General features: G+C 50.8%; 1 protein-coding gene across 3 annotated transcripts in view; it reads right to left on the reverse strand.

Moving 5' to 3' along the window:
- Positions 1 to 24,293, reverse strand: part of ZBTB7C (zinc finger and BTB domain containing 7C) — a 337,583-nt gene that overhangs the window by 128,734 nt on the left and 184,556 nt on the right. For all 3 annotated transcript variants that reach the window (XM_059409616.1, XM_059409618.1, XM_059409619.1), the window contains one exon: positions 21,202 to 21,263. The gene's annotated coding sequence lies outside the window, so the exon portion shown is untranslated. The remainder of the gene's footprint in view (positions 1 to 21,201; positions 21,264 to 24,293) is intronic.

Genomic DNA, 24,293 nt, shown 5'->3' on the forward strand with positions numbered 1-24,293 from the left:
GGAGCTGGATGTGCGGCACACCTGTTTGGGTCACCCGCACGATACATCCCCCCCATATTGTTTTTTGACGGATGGTCTTTGATTACCTCTTTATCTGAGGATCACTTTAAAAAACCATGGTAAGGGCCACCTGGGTGGCTCAGTGGGTTAAAGCCTCTGCCTTCGGATCAGGTCATGATCTCAGGGTCCTGGGATCGAGCCCCTTGTCGGGCTCTTTGCTCAGCAGGGAGCCCGCTTCCCCCCCTTCTCTTTCCGCCTACCTCTCTGCCTACTTGTGATCTCTGTCTATCAAATAAATAAATAAAATTTATTTTTAGTAAAATAAATTAGGTAAAAAAAAAAAATTAAAAACCGTGGTAAAAAGTACATAAGGTCCAAGTTGCCATTTTAACCATCTGAGTGCCCAGTTCAGTGGCATTAATCAGAGTCACGGAGCTGCGCAACCATCACCACGATCTCAAAAACTTTTTCATCAACCCAAACAGACGGTAACCATTAAGCAATAACTTCCCGGTAATCCCTTCCTCCCTCCCCTTCCTCATCCCAACCTGGAATCTACTTTCTGTCTCTAGGGATTTGCCTGTTCTAGGTATTTCACATACATGGAATCATACAACATTTGTCCTTGGTCGGCAAATTGTTCTCTTTGGTAGGAAGCCGGGCTCTTCAATGTTTCAGGCTCTCAGTTTCTCACCTGCCAGAAAGCCTGTCTCCTTGACGGGGATTCACACTCCTTGACGAGGAGTGTGAATTCTGGCCTGGGGGGCTGGGGACATCATCATGGGTGGGGGCAGCCAGTCTTGGGGAGGCTCAGGATCCCTGGTTACTGGAAGCATAAGGGTTTCCTCCAGAGGGCCACTGAAGTGGTATATTCGGGGATAATCTATCTATCAGGGAGAGGAGGAAAAGAGGGGACCCCCAGTGCCTCTAGAGCATGGGCACTGTGTTGTCATGGGGGGCCCATGGCAGGCCTAGGATAGAGTACTTTGAACTGCACCCCTGAGGAGAAACAGCATGGCCCAACCAATGGTCAACACCCTTTCCCCCATTCTGAACCCACAGGCTCTTCAGGAATCACCCCATCTCTTCCCACTGTCTGTGCTTCCCTGTGGGTCCAGGTGGGCAACCTTCTTCCTACCCTGAGGCCTTACTCAGGCAGCCCTGTGTGTTCCTTTTGTCAACGCCCCCGTTTGGGTCCCCAGCTCCTTTAGGAAGCCTTCTGCCCTAGCTCCATTAGCTCCTTTTCCATCTACATCATGGGATCTACCACGTGGCAGGGGTGGGCATGGGGCGCTGTCTTTCAGGGCCCAGCGCTCGACCACTCTGAACCTCAGATCTTCCTTCGTCAAGCAGACCTGAAAACACCCACTGGGTGGAACGGTCGTGAAGATGAGAAGGAATCCGAGCGGGGGCGTGTGGCAGAAGTGACGCAAAAAGACGGGATACAACATGGCAGATCTCTCTGATGCTCAATTTTACTCAACTACTTAGGCAAAATGAATTCCTTTTACATTAAAAATTAGAGATGATTCAAGAGAAGGATGAAAAAAAATGGCACTGCTTTTAAAAGATGGAAGAGGCCACTTCTAGGGCATTCCTTGCTTGCTGGGAGCCCCATTCATGATTCCCGCGGATCCACAAAATGCGCTGCCTACTTTGTTCAGAAGGTGCTTCTGGGATGGGCCAGTGAAGCCATGGGAGGTCAGGGGCCTGGCACGTGGCAGACATTGGATAAAGGGTGGCTGGGGTGTTTCCCCAGGTTGCTGCAGGGGAAGTTTAAAGTGCAGCACTGAGGTGCGTGAACCTGTCCAGCTGGCAGATCCTACGATTGGTATTGTCTCTTGAGCTCCCTTGACAGAGGCAGAGTTTGGGGGTGGCGAGCACATGGGTCTGGATTCCCAGGAGACTTTGGTCTCCGCTCCAGCTTCACAGGCTGGCTGTGTGTCCTTGGACACGTCACTTCACTTTTCTGGGCCTGGGTTAACTCACCTACCAAATGCAAACAGATGTCCTAACCAAGGCTTCCTCACCGGGCTCCGTGCAGATGCCATGGGAGCAAGTGTATGGAAATGAAGCAGGGGCTAAATGAGCATCTAGGTGCTCATTTAATTTCAGGACTCCACTCTGTGGCTCAGTGTGGCCGGGTGGGCAGGGAAAGCACTCTGTGAAGAGATGACCACAGCCCAGAGGGTGTATGCAAGGCCCGTGCGGCAGGAGCCAAGCTGCTGGCTCAGGAGCTGAAGACTAGGAGACCCAGGCACTAAGTGGCTTTCCAAGATCCGGGGCCAGAGGAGGAAAAGCTGGGCCGGGAGCTGCTGACTCTCAGTTGGTACTCTCCTTGCCCACCCCACTCCTTCTCCTTGTCAGTGTGGCCTGAAGAGGGAAGGAGATGATGAGCTCCTGGTACCTTCAGTGTTCACTCAGACCTTGGCAAGGATGGGAGCATGAAATACAAGCCCTAGGGATGATCCGACCTACTGACCTCTGAAAGATTTCTTCCAATTCCTCAGCTTCTGGGATTCGAGCTGGCTATCAGACTGGGGGAGGCTGCCAAGGGCTCCGACTACAGTGCTCGCTAGGTTTGCTTGTTATACCTTACTGGACTTTTCTGCAGAGCCTTGTCCAGCACTCAGTATCCAGTAAGTGCTCAATAAATACTTGGTGATGGTTTCGCTCAAGTGGCCCTGAAAGCTGAAGTCCACCTGGAACAAGCCCTTTGGGACTCAGCCAGTGAGGCCACCAGCACTTACTGGGCACCTCCTGTATACTGAGCAACAGGGTGCCTCAGCATGTCGTCCTTCCTGAACAGGAAGGAAGCTCCTGAGGAGTGTCCCACGCCCCAGCCCTCAACCCCAGGGAGCCTCTTCCTCCATCTTCAGGACCATCCTCAGCTGAAAGCCCAGGGCTGAGCCTGGCCCTCAGCCCTGCTCAGCCCTGCCTCTCCCTGGCCCACCAAACCCCAGGCCACCCTTCCGGCAGAGCCATCCGTGGCTGCTGTCTGCACAGTGGCCATCCGGAGGGAGCCCTGCCTCCGGTCCCTCCTTGGCCAGAGGCAAAGTCCAGACCCTTCCTCCACCCTCACAGGCTTCTCGCCCACTCCTGAATCTCCACTTTGAACACGTCTCATGGATGCGTGATCTCCAGGTCACAGCCACACACCCACCCTCGCTTCCCCTCCCTGTCCGGGCGGCCCCTCCCACGGGCCCCAGCCTACCCATTTCCTCTGCCCTTTTCACCCTTTGGCGCCAGAACCAGCTATTCTGAGCCTCTGGCCCTGCTCCTTCTCCCTGCCAGCTGCTCCCTTACTGGGGCCTCCATGTTTGCCTCTTTGGAGTTGACTGTTCCTCAGCTCTGCCAAAAAAAAAAAAAGTCCCCTGAAAGCATGTGGCACTAGGATATGGGGACAGGAAAGGCAGCGGGACCCAGCACAGACCTAATGCTTGAGTTACCTACATGGAAATCTTAAATACAGACCACTACCTTGCTAGGGTGTGTGTGTGTGTGTGTGTGTGTGTGTGTGTGTGTGCATGCCAATAGCTTCTGGGTCCTTCCAAGAGGCTTTCCAAAGCAATCTTTCTCCCCCCTTGCCAAAAACAATGAATTAGTAAGGATGAGCCCCAACAGGATGAACAGAGCTTTTCTGGTCGCCCAGGGTTCTTGTTTCTTTTAAAACACAGCAGCCCCTGGATTTCAAGTTTTCTCTGAGCAGATTCTAGGGCAATTACTGCAGATCTTTTACAATTACACTGAATGGTATGTTTGAAAAGATAATTTTCTGTACTCGGCTCTGTGAAAAGTTTCCCATAAAAGCAGCAACAGATAAAGGTGCCCGCCCCCATAAAACCATTTTAGCAGGATCTTCAGATCCCTTTCAGAGTGTGGGGAAGGGAACAGGGAGGAGGACGGGGCTACCAAAAGGAAAAACAAGTCCCCGTGCCTTGATCTAGCCTTGGTGACCAGGAAAATATACTCTGAGGGCACAGTCAATATTGGACTTGCTGAGCTTATCAGCCAAGCCTCGACCTGCGGGTAGTGGAGGCCAGAACCCAGCACAAAACCTGGGGTACTAAGTGAGGCATCCAGGATGAGGGCTGGGCCATCCTGGGCCTCCTCCGGGTCCAAGGCTCCTCGCAAAGAGGTCCTTGGGAGATGTTTGCTTGCTGCAAGACAACTTTCCTGGATGTCTGCACCAAAGCTTTCCGGTCCTGATGCTCTGGCAAATTTGTGTTTTTGACACAGGCACGGTTAACGTGCAGGTTTTCCTCAGCATCACACAAGCCATAAAGCAGAACAGGAAGGGATGGATTTGATTAAATAAAAGTCAGAAATTTTTATGTCCTAAAGATAACCACAATCCAAGTTGAAAGTCAACAGGCAGGGAGAAAGTATTTGGGCTTTATGTAACAGACATATGTTTACCTACGGTATAAAGAGTTCCTGGAAATGGATAAGGAAAATCATCAAGTCTAACTGCCCGCTTAAGCTGCTCACATGGCTCAATCTCACTAATATTTTTTTTAAACATGAAAACAAGGGTGAGGTGCCCATGAAGAGATAAGGGGGCAGACGCCTTAGTGGAGGGGCCCAGATGAAAAGAGCTAAGAATGTGAGATGTAGTCATTTATTTGTCCAATGAGACTTCGGGCAGAGCGCCATCCCCGTCTGGGGCAGGTTCCCAGTTAATGTTTCGGTGGCAGCTGCATGAGGGATGGTATAGCTGGGTCTTGTGTCTTTTGCATCAAACATTCAACATGACTTTGCAGACCCTCCCCCGTCTCTGAGCAGTTCCAGAATGTTGATGGCACTGCTCTCCACCACGCGCTGCAGTCTGGAAGACTGGAAACAAGTGTTCGCGGGTCCTCTCTCCCGCTGTGGAATCAGAGAGCATGGAAGGGAAGTGGCTGAGCTAAGACCCTCAGCCGCCCACGCTGAGTGTTTCAACTTCTCTGGGGCCCTTGCCCTGTCTTCTCTGGGGTCTGTCTGTGCCACAAGGGCTGCGGGCTGGCTGGCTGGCTGGGGGTGAGGAGGAGGAACAAGCAAGGGTTAGAGAAGAGAAAGGCAAGGTGTAAGGAAGGAGCACAAACTTGATAGTCAGGCAGCTGTGGGTTCGAATCTCAATTCTGCCACCTCCCAGCTGTGCGCTGGTGGGCACATTATGCCATCCCTTTGAGTGTCGGGCTCCTCTTCTATAAAATGGGCACATGCTCCCTGTCTCCCCATGTCCTTGTTGTTATCTGTCCCATTCAACTGGACCTATTTCAGAGACAGTGTTCCTTCGCTGTTACTTAACTGTTTCAGTTCCCCAGGCTAGACTATATGATTTCATGGCTGGAGCTGTGTCTCTGGAGGGGGCAGGGACCCCGGAGGGCAGCGACTAGCTGACTAATGCCGGGGACCTGTCATGGTCACTGTTGCACTTCCAGCCCCTGGCCCATTGCCTTGTACATGAAAGGCACAAAATAATGCCTACAGAATGAAATCAATGGGAGAGAAACCAGGAGTCGGGAGAGTGAGGTGATCTCCTAAGGGCCAGACAACTCATTAATTACCTAGAGAGCTAGGAAGCTTTCTTTCTTTTTTAATCACAGCCAAAATGAACAGGACAACCTATAGCCAATTATATTGGCTCCCGAAGTCTCCTGTTTGCCGAGAAAGTCTCGTTTGACACCTGTTTTCCTTATAATAATGTCCATCTTCACTCTCGGAAATGTCCTATTGTGGGTGATAAATTGTCCCTTCTCTCTGTTATGAGAGAGAGTGGAGGGAAGGACTCTGCGTTCCCCTGACCCCATCTCCTACCCCCACCCCTCATTTCTCTTATCTTGTCAGATATGCAATTAAAATGTCATTCCATTAGCTTTTCATCGAAAGCCCCGTGTGAACCGTGCTCGTCCCAGAAGCAGCCCTCCCCCAGCAACACCCCTGAGCGCTCACTGCCTGCACATGCGCTGTTGGGGCTCCGGACTGTTCCAGTGCCCTCCACTGTTTCACCAGCGAGGGGTAGTCCAAACATGCTGCCTTTACCGGGTCTGTGCCGAAGCGGCACCCCCTCCCACTCCGGCTAACTAGCACCTTGTCTTCCTGTTGCTCAGGAATGATGGATGGGGACTCGTTGGCCATAGCTCCTGGTGGGCCTGGCAGCCTCTCCAGAGAAGGAGAGGCAGGCCGAGATGAGAGCTGGAGTCCTAAGGTCCAACCACCTGGTGATGGGTTGAGGGGAGGGAGAGAAGCATCTAGAACAAAGAGAAAGATACCGACTCACCCACACCCCGCCCCGCCCCCACCCTAGGGAGAGCACACCAAACCAGGGGCAGCTCCAGAGATGAGCACTGTTAGATATGTTCAGGTTGGTGTGGCTTGGCTGTGTGACCCAGGGGGGCGGGAGGGGGGGTGGATGGGGCTGGCCCTCCTGCTGGTCCTCAGACTTTCAGAGACAGCCAGAAGAAGACCCATTAGCACCTCAGCCAAAAAAGTGATTACCTGGGAGGGCCTCTTACACACCCTGTGGAAGGACTGGCTACCCAGATGCCTGCCCCAGAGCCTTCCTAAATTAACCTACCCTCCCTGGGTTCACCCCATCTTCCATGCCCATCCTTTCCGCACAGACACGGCAGATGACAGAAGTCACACTTTTCTGGGGCCGCAGGGTCTTATTGTGGTTGCCCCTCCCTCCAACCCCAGCGTGTCAGGGGGGTGTGGTGCTTTCCCACTGGAAGATGGCCCACTGCCCATCGGGGTAGGAACCCTTCACTTCCTGACTCCACAGGGGGTGTACCCCAGGCTCTGCGCACAGCCCACCCTTGACTGGCATTCGTCAACCATCTGACTGCGAGTAGGAAATTAGAACCTGGGGTTGGCAGGTCCACCCTGTAGCACCTGGGCCCAGAAATTCCCTTGGCAGCTGCTGAAGATGGCTTCGAGTCTCCTTTGCTCTCTCCCCAGCCCTGCCTGTCCCTGTAGACTCCTGGTCTACAGTGCTCCCAGGCCTGGTTATTAAAGCAGGACAAAGCAGTCTCCTGGCCCCTTCCCTAGGCTGGCCAACATCTAGTGTCCCCATAGGAGGGACTGAGGCCTGCTTTGTCCACCTGAGTGCCTTCTAGAGAGCAATGGGTGTGACACAGTAAGAGCTCTTTGAGATCAGGAGGCTAGCCCTGTTCCTTCTGAATTCCCCTGCCCTCTCAGCCCTCAATTCGCCCACCTGAGCCAGGGCCTCTACTCAGTGAGGAATATTTTGGAAATCATCCATCACTAAATTCTGGGAGTGGTCTCATTTCAGTAGCTGTGTGGTTGGAAATGATCTGGAAAACCCACAGTCTCCATAATGAGAAAGACTCTAGCACCTGGAGGGTAGGGATGCTCCCCCATCAGCACGGCCCCGGCCCCAGCACAACCCGGACAGTACGGGATCCTGACATCAGCATGCAGAACTGCACTCAGGCCTTAGCTCACTGAACCTCTAGCTGCTCTGCAGCCTGGCACAAAGAAGGCACATCGTGAGCGTCTGTGAATGCATAGACGTGGGCCTACTGAGCTCAGGTTCTGGGCTGGGCACACGGCCTACTCTATTGGTGCAATGGCCTTGCAAGGCAGAGATGGTCATTCCATTTAAGAGATGAGAAAATAGATGAGGCCCAGAGAGGCGAGGGGCTTCCTCAAGGACACTCTGCAAATGTCTGGCCAGAGTTCAAGTTTACTTCCTGTTTCTGGACACTGGGGTCTTTCCATTTGCATTTCAGCAACTCGACACTGACAGAGCATCCACTCTTGGGGACACAGTGGCTCAGCATTTGGGGGGGGGGGATTTTGAGCTAAAGGAGAAGTAGCTCTAGCTCTCAGGTCATTCACAACAAAAGGGGCAGACGATCTTGTTCCCAGCCACCAGTGATGAAGGACCGACATGGCAAGGCCCCCGCAAGAAGCCAAACCCTACTTGTGCAGGCAGCACTGGGGGGACACCAAGAGGGGGTTCATTCTGACAAACTGAGAAAGGTATCTGGGAAGGGGTGGCACTGGCTTGGGGCACAAAGGCCAGACGAGCTTGGAGTGATGGGCAGAGGCCAAAGAAGCTTTAAAGAAGCATTTTCAGCAGCCCTCTGGTGGCAAGATGGGCCTGAGCTGGGGGCTTCCCCGCCCTTCTTAAATATCATGATGCAGGAGGAAGGGCTGGCAGCTCCCTGGGGGACTCTGCTCCAGGACCTCTCAGAGCTCTCTCCCAGAGCAGAGATTAGAGAGCCCATCCATGTGCCCTCCCTCCAAGTGTGGTAGGGGAGGTTCAGCCAACCTCCCCGCCTCAGTCAGGATCCCGGGGGAGAGGCAGATAAGTGAGCTCTGAAGGACAAGTTCCAGCCACCAGGCCACAGACTTACTATTTTTCCCACACACTTGGTTGGCCTGCGACAGGATGGCCCCGCTGGGCCCCCCACAGCTGAGGCTGGGAGAGGCAGGTAATAACAGGTCTGGGGGCCTGGGCAGGCCCCTCCCTCAGGCCTGGGGCCGGTGGCTGGAGAGGGCAGTGGGGCTTGCCGCTCTCCTCACTTCCTGTCTGCTGCCTCCTCCTGGTTTGGGGGCTTTCTCCCTTCCAGTTCAACACGGCTCAAGAGGAAGCTCTTTTCTCAGGAAGCCATTGGGAAGGTTCTGTTAGGGGCCGGCACGCACATGGTTTTCCAGGACTGGGGAGTGCCGACAGACCGCTGCCTGGGAGAGCCCATATCTCTCTTGGGGGCTCATGGGAGTGCAAACATTAACTTCCTGTAAGCCATTAACATGCCGTGAGACCTTTCCTGAGCCTCAGTTTCCCTCTCTGCAAATGGATGTCTTGGAGCTGCCTCTGTCTAGTCTTTGAACAAGGCCATCTTCCTCTTCAAGCAGGTGAGTGGACAGATGGTTTCCTTCAAGCTTTATTTGTTTGAATTCCTACTCCTACATTGTGATTTGAATGGTCCCCCGGTGTCAAGGTCGCCAGACTTGAGAGGTGATTAAGAGAATCAGTAGAACCACCCCCACAAGTATGGGAAACTAACATTGGCTGAGCTCCCATCCATGACAGGCCCTCGGCCCATAGAAATTATTTACGTTGATCTTCTTTAGTCCTGACATTGGCTCTGGGAAGAGACAGTAATCATCCCCCCTTTCCCTAATTTGACAGAATTTCTTAAATTTCAAATCCTGAAGTGGTTTCCCACCACCTCCAGGATGAAATCTGCCCATTCTTCCCAATACCTCACCATCCCTCCAAGACACAGCTTCTACTATAACCAAAAGTATATTTATTTTAATCATTCACTTCAGCCCATTTCCTCTTCAAATACTTGACTAAGACTGATCATTGTAGCCCAGCTGTCTTGAATTCCAAGCCTCCTTTTGCTCTTCCCAGCCCTGTGCTCACAAACAGCCAAGGTTCTGCAGGTAGGCCCCCAGAGGCCGGGGCAGCCCAGAGTCAGCCACGGGGGCCTCAGTCCCACGTCTCTGGATCTGTGGGATCATGGTCTCCTAACACAATGCCTGGCAGGGCCCCAGGCAGTGCATCCCATTCATTTTATTTCCTCAAGCCCTGTTCAGGTCCTTCTTTTCCCCAGAGAAGAGCCAAGACCTGGGGAAGGCCAGGGAGGTGCCCAAGGGGCACAATTTAAGGAGGCCCTCACTCCCAGGTTCCAGCGCGGCCCTGGCTCAGCTCTGAGGGTGAGGCCTCCTTCAACTCTGCCCTACAGGCCACACTTGCCCCGCCCTGGTCCCAGCCCTGTCCCTACATCCCTCCTCCAGCCCTAAGCACTGGCCTCTTCTCTAAGTTCCCAGCATCTTCCCTGGTGGGGCCAGATGTGATTCCCAGCCTGAGCTTCTGTGGCTGTAGGAAGGAGACAGGTTTCCTCCTTCAGTCCTGAAACCAAACTGGGTGTGGGGTTTTCACCCGTCCGACCTTCCAGCATGCTCCCCTCTGCCCTCCTCATCTCTCTGCTGCTTCTGCCTGTGGTCACAATTCACCTCTTAGCTTCTATATAAAAATGATGATTTGGGGGGCACCTGGGTGGCTCAGTGGTTAAGCGTCTGCCTTCTGCGCAGGTCATGATCCCAGTGTCCTGATATCAAGCCCCACATTGGGCTCCCTGCTCAGTGGGCGGCCTGCTTCTCCCTCTCCTACTCCCTCCTACTTGTGCTCCCTCTCTTGCTGTCTCTCTCTCTGTCACATAAATAAAGAAAATCTTTTAAAAAAACAATGATGATTTTTTTTTCAATGAAATAGTAGATAGCCATTAAAAATTGTGTTTCCACATGGGTGAATTCTTCTATAACCTTGATGTAGAAAAGACTTTCTAACTATGACTGAAAATCTAGAGGCAATCAAAGAAAAGATTGGTGAATTGACTATATAAAAATAAAAATAATAATAATTTCTATGGCAAACACCTTAAGTAATGTCAAAGTTAAATGATGAACTAGAAGAAAATATTTGCCATATGTACCATAGATAAAGAGATAATATCAACAGGGCACCTGGGTGGCTCAGTCGGTTAAGCATCTGCATTCGGGTCACGTTGTGATCTCAGGGTCCTGGGATCGAACCCTGCATCAGGCTCCCTGCTCAGCGGGGAGTTTGCTTCTCCCTCTGCCCCTGCTCCTCCCAACCTCTTGTGCTCTCTCTCTGTCTCAAATAAATAAATTAAGAAAAAAGAAATAATATCACTAGTGTGTGTGTATAGTCTTAAAAATAGAGAGACAAAGAACGAAAAACCCAGTGGAAAAATGGCCAAATGAACAAAAGTATGGGAAACTCACAAAAGGAATATAAAAGTTATTCTTAATCATATGAAAAGATGTTCAACTTCACTTATAATAAGAAATGCAAATCTGAACTACCTACACTACGGTACCGTTTCATATTCATGAGACTGACAAAAATTGCAAAATTTGACATCACCTTCTGTCAGCAAAGTTGTGAGCAAACAGGGTGGAAAACATAGCAGTACAATCCCATGGAGGGTTTTCTGGAAACACCCAACAAAACTACTATGTATATCTTGACTCTTCAACCCAGGAACCTCCCTCCTAGACATTTACCCTGAGGATACACTCCCAAGCATCCGAAACACACGTGCATGAGCCCTGCAGCATTATTTGGAATTGTAAGCTACAGCACCCCACCTCCATGGTCATCCGGAGGAGAGGGGCACAAATGATGGCATGTACACGTGCGGAATACTATGTAGCTACGAAAACGTGTGGAAAGACCTCCATGAACCAATACAGAGTGTCTTTCGGGAGGTAATACTGAAAACATAAATAAAGTAAAGTATAAAAAAAGAATATATTATATGGTATCTTTTGTGTAAAAAAGAAAGGAAAATTAAAAATCATATATAAAAATGTGCTTATTGTTACAAAAAAGCAACAGAAGTGTAAGCATAGAAGAATGAAGTTGGGATGCAGGAGCGCAGGAGAGAGTGATACATCTCTTAGTCCAGCTTTTTGTGTAGTTCTGACTTGTGAAAGTGTGTTAACATTCTACCCATTAAAAAAAATTTAAACCAGTAAGAATGAGAAGGGGGGAATAAATCCCTAAACCTGGAAACAAATTGGAAAAAATAAACCTAACTGTATTTCAAATAAATCCTCTGACCACCCTGAAGGGCAAGAAAAGAAAGAAAGGACTACTCCAAGCTATTTATGAACACAGCAGGGAAGGAGGAGGAAAAGGAAGGATTGTCACCCTGCTGCTACTTTTTTTTAATGTAACAGACGATTAAGCAAACAATTGAATGTGGTGACAGCTCTGAGGTTTTCACTATGGAAGGAGGACATACAAATATGGAATTAGGGTCTGGGGAGACAAGAAGGAGCTGCAACGGTGGATTGGAATTGGAGGTATTAGGATTGTGATTTGTAGCATACAAATGTACGTGTATATACATGTATATGTATGAAACACACGTGTCAGTACGTGTACATTTATGCACGTATTTCCTAGTTCTGTCCCCTGAAAGGACTAAGAAGCAAAGACATCCAGCAGCAGTGGGCACACCCAGAGCCCAGATTTTGGTCTCTAATTCCACTCCCCACTAAAAGGAAGCAGGGATTTCAGAGAAATGACTGGTTGTAGGGCTCATTCAGGGCAGGTGTGTGATGAGCCTGGAACCTCTTGTTATCCCAGAAAGTAAGTGCTCCAAAACAGGGACGGTGACGTTTCCAAATATCATGGGAGTCAGCTCATTAGAGGTTCCCATTGGTCAAGTCTGTGGGAATTTATGCACCACAATCATTAAGCACAGTGAGAAATAATCAACTATTGGAAAAACAGGAGCTCATCAGTCCACACAGATAAGAGACAAACAAATACCATGTTACTACTTACACCAGTAAATGGGAAATGCTTAAATAGATTGTGCTACTATAGAACGCCAAGGGCTGACTGGGAAATACAGAGGTAGTGCGGGAGCTGGAAAAGCATCATCTTACAACCATCACATCAAGGATGGGATCTGGTCAGAGACATCAATGGATGCTACCCTGGGGTATTCGCCTGGTTTCAAAGGGTCTCTCTGTAGATTGCTTACTGGTTTCAAAGGAGAATAAAGACCATTGTCATGTAGTGGAGGAATAGGTAATACTTTGATCTGGAGATTAAAATTAATGTCACCCGTGATGTCCCGTGTGGACCAGTGAGGACCAGGAGTGCCTGCCGATGTGGTGGCATATGAAGAAGCCAAGACTGTCTCCACAGGATGCTGGCCAAGACTGCATAACCCAGATCTCACCCTAAGGAAACACTGGACAAAACCCACAGGGGGAACATTTTACTGAAAATAAGAAGGGGGCATTGTGTTCTTCAAGAATGTCAAAGTCATAAAAGACAAAGAGAGGCTGTGAAAATGTTCCAGATTAAAGAAGGCCAGCTAAATGCAACCCCTGCCCTTAGCCTGGATCCCTACTGGAGGGCAGTGTGCTCTCTGAAGAACATCAGGAAGCTGACTGACAAAATTGGAATACAAATGGTAGACTGGAAAACCAGATCTACATGTGTATTCATGTTGTGTTTACTGATCAACCGTACTATGACTATGCCCGAGAATTTGTGTATCCCAGAAGATAGGCAAATTTGCCTGTCTACACACATATGGGAATGTTTAGGGGTAACCGACCCTCCAATGGTTTCAACAAAGAGTGTGTGTTGGACACTCGTGCATGCATGATAGGAAGAAAACACCCATGATAAAGACAGTGGGGTAAAATTTTAACAACAGATGCATCTAGGATATAAAGATATAAAGGACATCTTTGTATTATTTTTATTTGTATAGTTTTCCTGTAATTTGAAATCATTTCCAAGTAAAACAATTTAAAACCTATGTTCCAACTTTTGAATGACAGTCCCTTCTCTGCAGGTGCAGAATCTCCTCGGCCAGGGACCCCTGGCAGGCACCCAGGTCAGGAGGCAGTTCTGAAATCAAGCCATCTAGGAAATGTGGCTTTGAGCAAGTGACTTTGCTCTCTGTCTCTGCTCCTCTGTTGGGCGATACCCTCCTCAGGGACTGTTGGACAACTAAAGCACATGACACTGGCAAGTGCTTAGCTCTATGGCCAATCGAGGTGAGCTATAGCTTCATTGGTCTCGTTTGTCATCTGCAGGAACCCCTTCAGGGTGCAGGGCTGGGAGCTGTCTGCGGTTCCAAGAGCCATGGGTGGTTTCCAGCAGGACTGTGAACCCAGGACAAGCCAAAGGTCTAGGCCTAGCCTCAGGCTGGCTGCTCCCTGGTGAAACTCCTCTGTAGGCAGACGGCCCCCCGTCCTTTCTTGGCATTGGGAACTTGGTGTCCTGGTGCTTTTGGCCTTGAGACATACTTTCCCTTGCCTACCCTTGGGCTTGTACCCTCCTTCAAGGCCTACTCCCAGACACTCCCCAGCACCTTGCTAGGGCTGCCCCAGTGCCCCCCTTCAGCTCCTTTTCCTGGTGTGGGATCAGATTTGGCATTTCAGAATGGCCCGTCTTTCCTCTCCCAGGGGAGCGCCTTGTGGCAGTATTGTTCTGGCTAAAAGAACAGTGACCCCTGGAGAACAGGCTGGGGAGGAGGCATGTTTCTTTGGGCTGGGGATTTTCTTGGAGACCATAAATTGACCTTCAGACCAGGTCTGTCCTGACAAGGATGTTGGGTCTCCCTTTCCACCACTGGTCTGTCATTTGGAAAAGAGTCAGTGCTCCTCTGTCCCCATCTGCCCCTCCAGGCCCACTCTCCACCCTGCCCACACAGCTCTGTGCCCTGGAGACCAACCCCTACAGACCATAGCACTGGGTTCTGCCCGCTCTACACTTCTTCCTGTTGGAAGCCATTGGGGCCCAAGGGGAGGATGGATGGAGGGAGGGAGGTGAGGTGTTGAATGCTCTCTCTCCCTGTCTTCAAGGGCACGCCTCAGGGTGCAGCCCAGGTTGGGCGGCCCCCTCCACAGCACCCTCACTGTCTCCACTTCCAGCGTCCCTCCTCTCCTTGCCCCTTCAGCCCTGGGGAGGGACTGCACCCCAGTGTTGGGGGTACTGCCCTGGGTCCTGTGGGCTCCCTATCCTGCACTGGCCTTTGGACTCAACTCTCTTCAAATCACCCACTTTGAGGGCACCACCTGCTTCCTGCTGGGCCCCGCCTCAGGCAGACCCCTGTGGAGGGAGGCAGTGCCCTCTCTGTCCGTCCGTCCGTCCTTGTGTTTGGTGTTTGCCCGCCTGCGAGGCCCCGTATTACCAAGCTCAGCGAGGGGACCCACCTCGAAGCCATTCATGCCAGAGAACAAAAGCCAGAGCTGCCACCTGAGGCCTCCTCCCGAGGCTCACTGCTTCCTGCTCCGACTTCATTTCATCTTTCCATAAGTTGCTCTTAACTGAGAAGCATTACAAGAAGGGAATTAAAAGAGAGAAAAGTTGGTGGAGGAATGCCTTTTTTTCCCCTGGTTTAAGCCTTTTGTTATCAACTCTTTAGGAATCCGATTCAACTAGAGGAGCATGTGGCAGAACACGTTCTTCAAAATTAGTTCCAAGAGACACTCGGGCTCTTTTATTATTCATTCTATGAAAATCAAAATATTAGCTAACGCCTCTCGCGTCCTCCGAGCGGGCCTGGCAGCTTGTCTGATGTATTGTACGACTTGAAAGGGAAGAAGAAGGCCTTTCCTGCGCAGGCCTCCCTCAAGCCCCACTGCATCCCGCTCACACAGGGACAGAGAAACCCTGACATGCCGTGCCCGAGAGCCTCGCAGGCCTGGACCCACGCAGAAGTGTACCAGCACCAGCGACCTCTTCCTTGGCACCATCATTGCTCCCGAGGAGCCCGGGGGAGTCTGAGTCCTGGCAGAGCAGGAAGGCCCCTCCTGGTCCCGGGAATGAGGTCTCCCACATCCAGAGCCAGAACGGGTGTGGAAGAGGGTGAAGGGGGTGATGACTCAGGGACCCCAAAGCTTAGAAATCAAACCTGCTGGGTATGTTTCTTCTTGGAACCCCACTGCTGCCTTCATTTCTGGAAAGAATACCACAATGCAAACACATTTCATTTCTTGAGGAGCAACACAGAAATCTGGCCTCTGACACCCAGAGGTGTCATAGCAGCGACTTTAATCAGGCCCCTAGGAAGACAGTGAGGTTCTTAGCTGGGGAATGAGGTATAATTCTTTGGCCTTGAGGACTGTGGGTGGGACCAGAGCTCCCCAGCTGTTGGCTAAGTGGCTTCTGTGCCACGGGAGAGTAGACCAAGTACATCCCTTGGGAGCAGGGGACTTTCAGCTAGCTGGGAGTGAGGGAGACTACCCAGGGTCCAGTGTGAGGGCTACAGGTGGTCAGAGGAGGCAAAACTTCCCAGAGACTAAGTCGACCAAGGAGGGCTTCCTGGAAGAGGTGGTGTTTGATAGTTGGCTAAGCACTAGAAAGGAGAGGGGAGAGGGAAGGGCAAGGAGGACTGTGAGTAGGCCGGATGAGAGGGAGGTGGGCAGGAAACGGTCGGAGGTAAGGCAGGAGGGAGCCTGACCACAAGTGAAGGTATTTCTTCTTCCTTTCTTTCGTTACCTTGAGCAATCCTAAATTCGCTATTAATCTCCCAAGACCTATCTTGTTGATAAATGTTGATTTCCCCTGCACACCTGTTCATATTTCTGATGGAAATGTATTATATAATCACTCTATTCGGCTGGTGATTACCATGGTAATCAGGCACGCTCAGTGACAGGCCAGCACTCCTCTTGAAAACAAGATTCTGCAGATAGGGGCTTTCATTTCACTTATGTTGTGCCTGGGGAGTGAGGGGAATGAAGCAGGCATGGGGCAGGTGTGGGGGGATGGGTTCCTACTCTGGGAAAGTCTTGGCCCACTGTGGAGCCCGAAGGTCTGGGAGGGCTCTGCAGGAAGACAGGGGTTAGTTAAATGGGGGCAAATCCTTCCTAACTTGGGGCTCTGCAGTGTGCACACAATTGGGGACAGCTTTGCGGGATCCCGGGTGAAGAGAGGATCAGAGCAACCCAGTGCCCAAGATCAGGAACCTCAGCTAGAACCTCATTCAACCTCCCACCTCCATCTCAGGAACCACCTCTGTGCCTTGTGGAACCTTACAAAGGTGTTTCTCCCTGTCACAGGATTATAGTAGAAGGTCTGGGGAGAGCACCACGTGTTTGAACTGTGTTATTTGGTCCCGATGTTCTATTTTAAGTTGGTAAGAGCTCCAACCAGACGGCTTGGCTTCCAATCCCAGCTCCACCGCTTTCCTGGCTGTGCGACCTCATGCAAGTTACTCAACCTCTCTTTTCCTTCTTGCTGGCCAAAAACAGATAATGCGAATTTCTACCGCACAGGATTGTTGTGAGGATTAAGTGAACTGACGTGTATAAAATGGTTAGCACATGCCTGCCACTGAGTAAGCCCTTAAAAATGCCTGGGACACAGTAGCGCCTCCCTTCTCAGTGGGTGGGGGACAGGGAGGATTGAGGGTATAGTCAGTACCCTCAACTTTGTACAAACATCACCTCCCCTCCTTCTGACAGCCCCACGTAACCCTCTCTGCCCGATGAGCAGACCTGAACCCAGGCCCCCTGCCTCCCTGCCCACAGCATTTTCAAATTCCTTCCCAAAGACATCGGTCTGCCAGCCTCTGGCTGTCCCCCCAAAACTAGGACCCGGCCCTCCTTCTCAAGCATAGTCACCCCCATACTCTGACTGCCATCCTAGGAAACTCAGGCCTGGTGGGCACTAGGTTCCAGAACGCTCGCTTCCTAAAAACAGATAAACATCCCCAGTTTCTAGTCGCCCCTGCAGTTGCCCATATATGTTAGATGTTGTTGAATGACAACCACCACCACGATAATAGTAGGAGCTGTGCTTCTCGCTCCTGCCGTTGCAGGCTCTACGCTAAACCTGCTCACTTGACTAGGATAACTTTTGTCACTAATGGAATTATTGTACATGGCGCCAGACACTGTATGATCCAAATCGGGCCAAGAGCTGTGGGCTCTGCCTTCCAGGACCCGTCCCCCAGAGACAGCTGACAGGCCATTATTCTGTGTCCCGCAAACTCTGTGCAGCGATAAGGAAACCCCACCAATTTGATGCTTTATCTGGTTGCAGGTGGAGGAGAGATTATTTCAATCAAGATAATGATTCCATTTCTTGGAAGGAAATGAGATTTTTTTTTTCGTGGCCTCATGGGGGTGCCACCAAAATCTGTCTCAGGTCGGAAACAGGTCATGCACAAGTTCGAGGATTTTTCCGGCAACCTCAGAGAGAACGTGAACATGAAGGAGAACGGAAAGGAGGGAGTTTGCTTGCAAGAAAACACACACACACACGCACACACAAACACACAGGGCAGGCCTATGAGATTACAAAGTCAGCTTTCTTTGGCTATTTACAGGCATTTGACAGCACCTGTGAAACCAGCATTTAGAAGATAAGCTCACATGGTGTGAGCACAATGGCCTGGATTTCAAACCAGGTAAGCGGTCTAGCGAGGCAGTAATGATAATGGAGCTCTGGAGACCAGAAGCTCAGCTGTGGAAGGGACCTGAGTAGTCAGCCTGCCCAGCACCTAGGACAGATGTCCTGTGTAACTTTGTAGATGCATGTCCCAACTACTCTTCCAGTGCCTCTGACAGGGAGCTCCCTGGCTGAGGGGACGCCCCCATCACCGACAAGCTCCTATGTTAAGAACATCCCCAAATCATGGTAGGGACTCCATAAAAGGAAACCACGAGGAAAAGTCACAAGGTGCTGAAGCTAGAGTACCTCTAAAAACACTTGGACAACAAGTGTAGGTCATCCAACAATATGCAAATGACATTAGGCAATGAATGCAGTGAGTCCAGAATAATCGGAACTAAAGGGTGAATTTGGTGAAATTCTACATTATTTTAAATACTTCAGAATTTCAAGGGCTGTAATACAGCATCTCAAACTCTTTACAGGTGATGTGCAATGATGCTGACATCAATTGTATCTATAGTAACTTCAAAAAGTTTGGGAATGTTTGTCAAGTCTGTATGCATTTAGAACATTCTGCTGAGAGCTGACTTGGTGGGCTGTTCTCCCTTGATCTCCAAAGAAAAGGTGCATTTTAGCTCAACTCCTTCAGAAGGAAGAGCCACAACTGCTGACTCTTCAGTGTTTTTTGTTTGTTTGTTTTGTTCTGCTTTGGGTTTTTTTGTTTGTTTTGTTTTGTCTTACTGTACTGTATCAGATTCACCAAAACTTTGAAATCTACACCACACCGTTGTTGATGTGCATAGACTATCCCTGGAAAGTAACCCCAATCCTGGTAATGCTGGTGGTCACCAGGAGAGGAGTTGGGCTGTTTGGGGACATAGGTGGGAAGGAGACTTTTCACAGTATATCTTTTGGTACTTTTGAATTTAGACTCATGGGACTGTATGACCTATTAGGAAAAAAATGATGGTTAAAAAAGCACATACTTGTTTCAGTGAAAACAGACTTTGATACTCACGATGTCTATTTTAATACTTATACTCTTAAAATGCAAACTTAAAATTGTGAAAATTACTGCCAAGTCAGGTGAAAATCTCTTTTGGATGTCTTGACAATAGTGATTTTCACAGGCACGGGTGTAGATGCAACAAAGGCTCCATTCAGATGGGACCACTTTGCTGGCTGGAACACCTCCTCCCAGCTGCTTTCACCTGTGATCTTCTCCAGATCCTGGCTCTTGGTTAAAGGCATGCCTTGGAGTTTGGTAAATGAGGGGTTACTTGAGGCCTGCCCCTTGCTGCCAGGTCATGGACGTCAGTGCTTTGCAATTCACATGGATCACGCTAACAAAAGACACAGGCCCTCCCTGACAAGTATTCCCTAAGAGCGCTCCTTGGATAAAACACATGTACCTGAATCCTTGTCTCAAGCTCTGCTTCTAGGGACTCTAACCTCCATCATTCAAACAACAGTTCCAAATGCAGCCCCCTTGTATCTTTCCTGAGGTGGTAGAAACGCACATGAGCCTTCCTCTTCGGGAGCAGAACCATAACCACCTTCCCGCCTGGCCCAAGCTTACCAGTCAACACTATACATCCCATGAAAGCCGCCCAACAAAATGTTGACCCATGCGAAGAGAGAGCTCCACCAACCAGACCCCTGTGGGGGCCACACAAATACTCTCCTTCTCCAGGAGGAATGAGCAGGAGGCAGGGGCAGACTCAGCACAATCAGGTATCCAACTACGTGCAGCAGGAGTTGGCGTGAACGTCAGCTCTATCTATGATTGGCTAGCGAACTGGAGGGAAATAGTAGTTCCCAGCCTCAGCTTCCTTACCTGCAAAATGGCAATACCCACAGAGCCTCTGTGCAGCTCGTGAGGGACGGTACTGCGGGAGGTGTGCTGCAAGCCAATGATGCCAAATAAATACTACTTGTGATTCTTGAGATCTAGGACATGCTAGCTTCTCCTGCTTGCTGCAACAAATAATTCCCCTTTGTCAAACAATTCCATCTCAGCTGCTCTTCATCTTGGGCATCATACCTAGAGCTCTGGATGTGAGAAGCAGCTCCAGAGAAAAGCAAGTGAACATTGAGAGCACTGTCCTGGGGACCATCCACCCGGAGCTCAGGGGGCTTGCTCATTGATCTCAGGGTCCTCTGGTGGCCCTCAGCTACAGCTGCCCAGAGAGGGCCATCTCTCTCTCTCTCTCTTTCTGTATCCCTCTCTCTCTCTCTGAGATCCAGGGAGGATCCCCCATGTGAATTTCCTGTAATGTATCCAGTGTCTGCACTAATCTCAAATACAACCTCAAATGTGGTGAAAAATCCATGCGGTCACTGTTATGCAAGTCACAGATGAACTGGCAGAAACTCAACTTTATTTACACAAACGAGGGAAACCTTATTCTGTCCTGATTCTTTGCACATTGATCATTCATGGAGACACTTCCAGCCCTTTACCACCTGGGCCAGCCCAGTGTCACCAGCATTTTCCTCTGTCCCCGCATAGGGCATTGGGTGTTCCCATCCTAGCACTTGTTGCTTCTACCCTGGAGTGGCTTCCCTCCTCTATCAGCCTCTTCCAGTTCAAGTCCCTCTGTCCCCAAGAAGTGGGCCCTGACCAGTCCTGTCACCAGCACTCCTAGCTGTGGTGTGTGCACCAGCGTGGACAGTAAGCCCATTCTTAAAGGTCTTTAGTAACCTCTTCTGCGGGTTTCTTCTCCTCCCACACTGGCTCGAAAGTGCCTCCAAAATAGAGCCTAGGCCACGGTTCCTCATTATTTCTCAGAGCCTGCAGACAGCGCCAGGAACCCAGTGATTAAGAACATTCTCAGCTGGAGTAATGGGTTGGGTCTTACGATCGCTCTTAGTGGAACACACTGCTAAATGGCCTGTATGAGAATTTATAGTTCTAAGTGGGCCAACCTATTTAGCAAACTCAGAAGGGTACAAACTGTATGTAGTTCTGGGGCCAAAAATTGCACCTGTTCCTTTATCCTTCGGGGGTCCTGCTCTCCCTCAAACACCAACCACAAGGGAGCTACACTCTTTCCTGAGCTGGCGGGGGGGAAGAGCCTGGGTTCCAACCATCCACCTTCCACTCCGAGGAAGACTTCCATTCCCGGACCAGCCCCGCCCAGCCGGACACAGCTTCCAGAACCAAAAGCCGATTTCACCGAGGTCATGCCCCCTTCCCCAGACAGGGAAACCCGCCCCCTCCCAGGAACAGCATCAAACCACAGTCCTAAAAAAGCAAAATTCATACTCACGAGCAATGACGCCTTCCTCTCCGATTTCAGGCCAGCAGTCTCCCTGCAAACCTGCTCATTTCCTGCAAAGAGAAGAAAGGGATGGAGAAGCATATTAGCATCTGCTCGGCTATCCTTTGGCAGTTTCCTGGCTGACCTCGGGCTTCGGCACCTTCTCTCCTCCTTACTCCCCACGGCACTCTCCCCTCCCAGGAACACCGTGTGCTAGCTGGGTGGGCGCCCCTGCCTCCCCGCACGCCTCCCTCCCCCTCTGTGGAGCCATGCCAGTCTCAGATTGACCACTGCCTCCAATTCCCTGAAGGCGCTGGGCTTCTTCCCACTCTGGAGTGAGGCCTCCTCTTCAGTAGCATGGGGTTGCCTAGCAACCCCGCACACCGGCTCAGAAGGCCCTCCTAAATTGGACCTCACAGCACAGGGCATCTCCTTGTACAGCTGCCGGAATCTTAACAATCTGGCTCTGAATAATAACACAATGGTAATTGCATGCATGGGCCCCAAACTACATTTAAATAATGTTCAAGAGCTGACACACACCAACAAAGGCCAGAAAATGCATTGCGGAGGTTGACTGTAAGGCCAGGCGGGACGTTGGGTGCGGGAGGGAGATGACACCAAAGACTCGTGTTAATGACAATGCCAACCTGAACTGTAAATCCCCTGCCTTTCTGCCTGAGTGTGTCACCACTTTAATGCGCTTTAAGTGAGTTTGGGATCTGCAGAGGCAATTAATGCCCAGAGGTAGTGATGCTTTGAGACAGGCTGCCCTTTAGCGGGTTTTTGGAGGGAGCCGGGGAGGGAGAGAGGACAAGAAGGGAGAACTGGGCGTGAGTGATGTCCCTTGGCTTTTACAGTAGTGGCTAAGTACATTTTAGAAGGTGGGAGAAAGAACTTACCAAGCGAGAGCACAAAGCACTTGCTGCCTCGGCAAGGGACAAATTCGACACGACTAATGTGTTTCGGGATAAGAAGTGAAGGCAAAGAGGCTGGAAGCTGGCAAACACGTGGACCAAAGCCCTCAGTGGGGTGCGGGATTGGCCGTGCACAGCTCACTCCAGCCTTCAGTTTGGGTCCCTGGCACAGGGTAACCCCGAGCTCTGCTCCAGGCACCAGAGTCTCAGCCCAGGGCCGATGGAAGGCTGGTGAGCCGCTCTCTGCAGAGCGACAGCAGTGACACCCCCAGGTCAGCCCTGCTCCTTCAAAAGCCTAAAGCATATTTTTTTGTTTTGTTTTGTTGGTTTTTTTTTTTTACAAAGCTCAAATTCTTCCTGCAAGGGACTTAACCAGATACTGGCATAGCCACGTCTCAGAAACATGAGTCACACGAGGCAAGAGACGGAGGCAACCCAGGGGTCAGTCGACAGATGAATGGAGAAAGGAAAGGTGCTCGGCGCACACAACAGAGTATTACTTGGCCATACACCGGAGTATTACTTGGCTGCACAATGGAGTATTACTTGGCCGTACAACGGAGTATTACTCGGCTGTACAAAGGAAGAAATTCTGGCAGGTTCCACCGTGGGGATGAAGCTTGAGGGCCTTATGCTGAGTGAAATCAGCCAGCCACAAAAAGACAAATACTGTGTGACTCCACTTAGATCACAGAGACGGAGAGTAGGACAGCGATGGCCAAAGGCGGCAGGGAGGGGCACCAGGGAGTTAGTGTTCGGTGGAGACAGAGTCTCAGTGTGCAAAGGTGACAAAGTCCGGGAGACAGATGACGAGGACGGCTACACAGCAACGTGGATATACGTCACACCCCTAAACGACACACTTCAAAATGGTTCACAGGGTAAAGTTTGTGACACGTATTTTACCACTAGGAGTACAACATACACAGTCGATGAGACTTGGTCTATCTTCACCTTGGATGTCAAAGGGGCCTGTGTCATTCATGAGCTTGGCCACAGAGGCTGCTCATGCCTCCCCGCAGGGACGAAGGGGACAGGGAACCCCATAGCTTGTCCGCATGGGGTTGGCGCAGCAGAGTGTCAGATGGAGGCGGGGAGCGTTGAAAAATAAGTCCAAGCACCATCACCCTCCGGAATGTGGCCTCCTTGTACCCCAGGAGTCCCATCCACCACCGCCTGCTTCCCTATCCGGGCACGAAGGCTCTGAGGACCCACTCTGACTTTTGCCCTCTGCTGCCTCTATGTCCCCACACCCCCTGCCTAGAAAACCCTTCCTGTGCTGTCACCCTGACCTGCTCCTCCTCTTTCTAGGGGGCTCACATCAAGGACTGCCTCCTCCATGATGCCCTCCAGATGCTCCCATCCCCCCGTGTCCGAATGCTGCAGGCTGCCATCAGTCCTGGCTTCGTACTCACATTTGTATCTGGAAGGCTTGCCTCTCCCGATACATCCCTGGCAGGACCCTGGATAAGGATGGTCGTTAACCTTTTCTGTCTGCCACCGGCCCTGGCTCGGGGCTGAGCATACCATAGCCCATCACCCCAAGGCTCTCGGAGGGAGAGCCCCCTGCTTCCCTTCCTAGGGAATCTGCCCACAGCCCCGCTGCCTGGGGTGGAAAGCACGTCTGTGTGTCACCAAGGCCGGAAGCTCTGTGTGGACAGGCAGGTGCCTCCAGCCATCTAGCGTTGCAACTCAATGTGTGCAATAAACAATGGAGCATTTACGGATTTTATTAATTCGGAAAGGTCATTAGAGCTAACAGCGTCTCCAGGTGAAAGTGAATAAATAGCGTGGATTGGTTTTTTTCTTCAGTGTCCTGAGCTGCTTCTTGGGATGTGCTTTAAAACCTTAGAGAACAGTGTTACAAGTGAAATAAATAAAAAGATGGGAGGGAAAAAACCCAGGCTCTGGAGGCAAGAGGAGACCCACAAGAGCTCTGCAGAAACCTCTGCCTTTCTCTAAGCCTGTCTCCCCCAGTCTGTAAAAGGAGGGCATGATTGCTAAGCTCCCTCCAACTTAAACTAAAATTATGATAGGAGATAATCACGCGAAGTTAGTAACTTTCTGAAGGAACAATTACCGCCCCCCCCCCCCGCCAACTCTACCCATCCTCCCAGGTGGTGGACACCCCTGCAGCTCTGGGTAGCAAAGATGGGGGTTCGGACCCCAGAAGCCAGGAGAAGG

The sequence above is a fragment of the Mustela nigripes genome, chromosome 8 (assembly GCF_022355385.1).
Source record: "Mustela nigripes isolate SB6536 chromosome 8, MUSNIG.SB6536, whole genome shotgun sequence".
NCBI lineage: Eukaryota > Metazoa > Chordata > Mammalia > Carnivora > Mustelidae > Mustela > Mustela nigripes.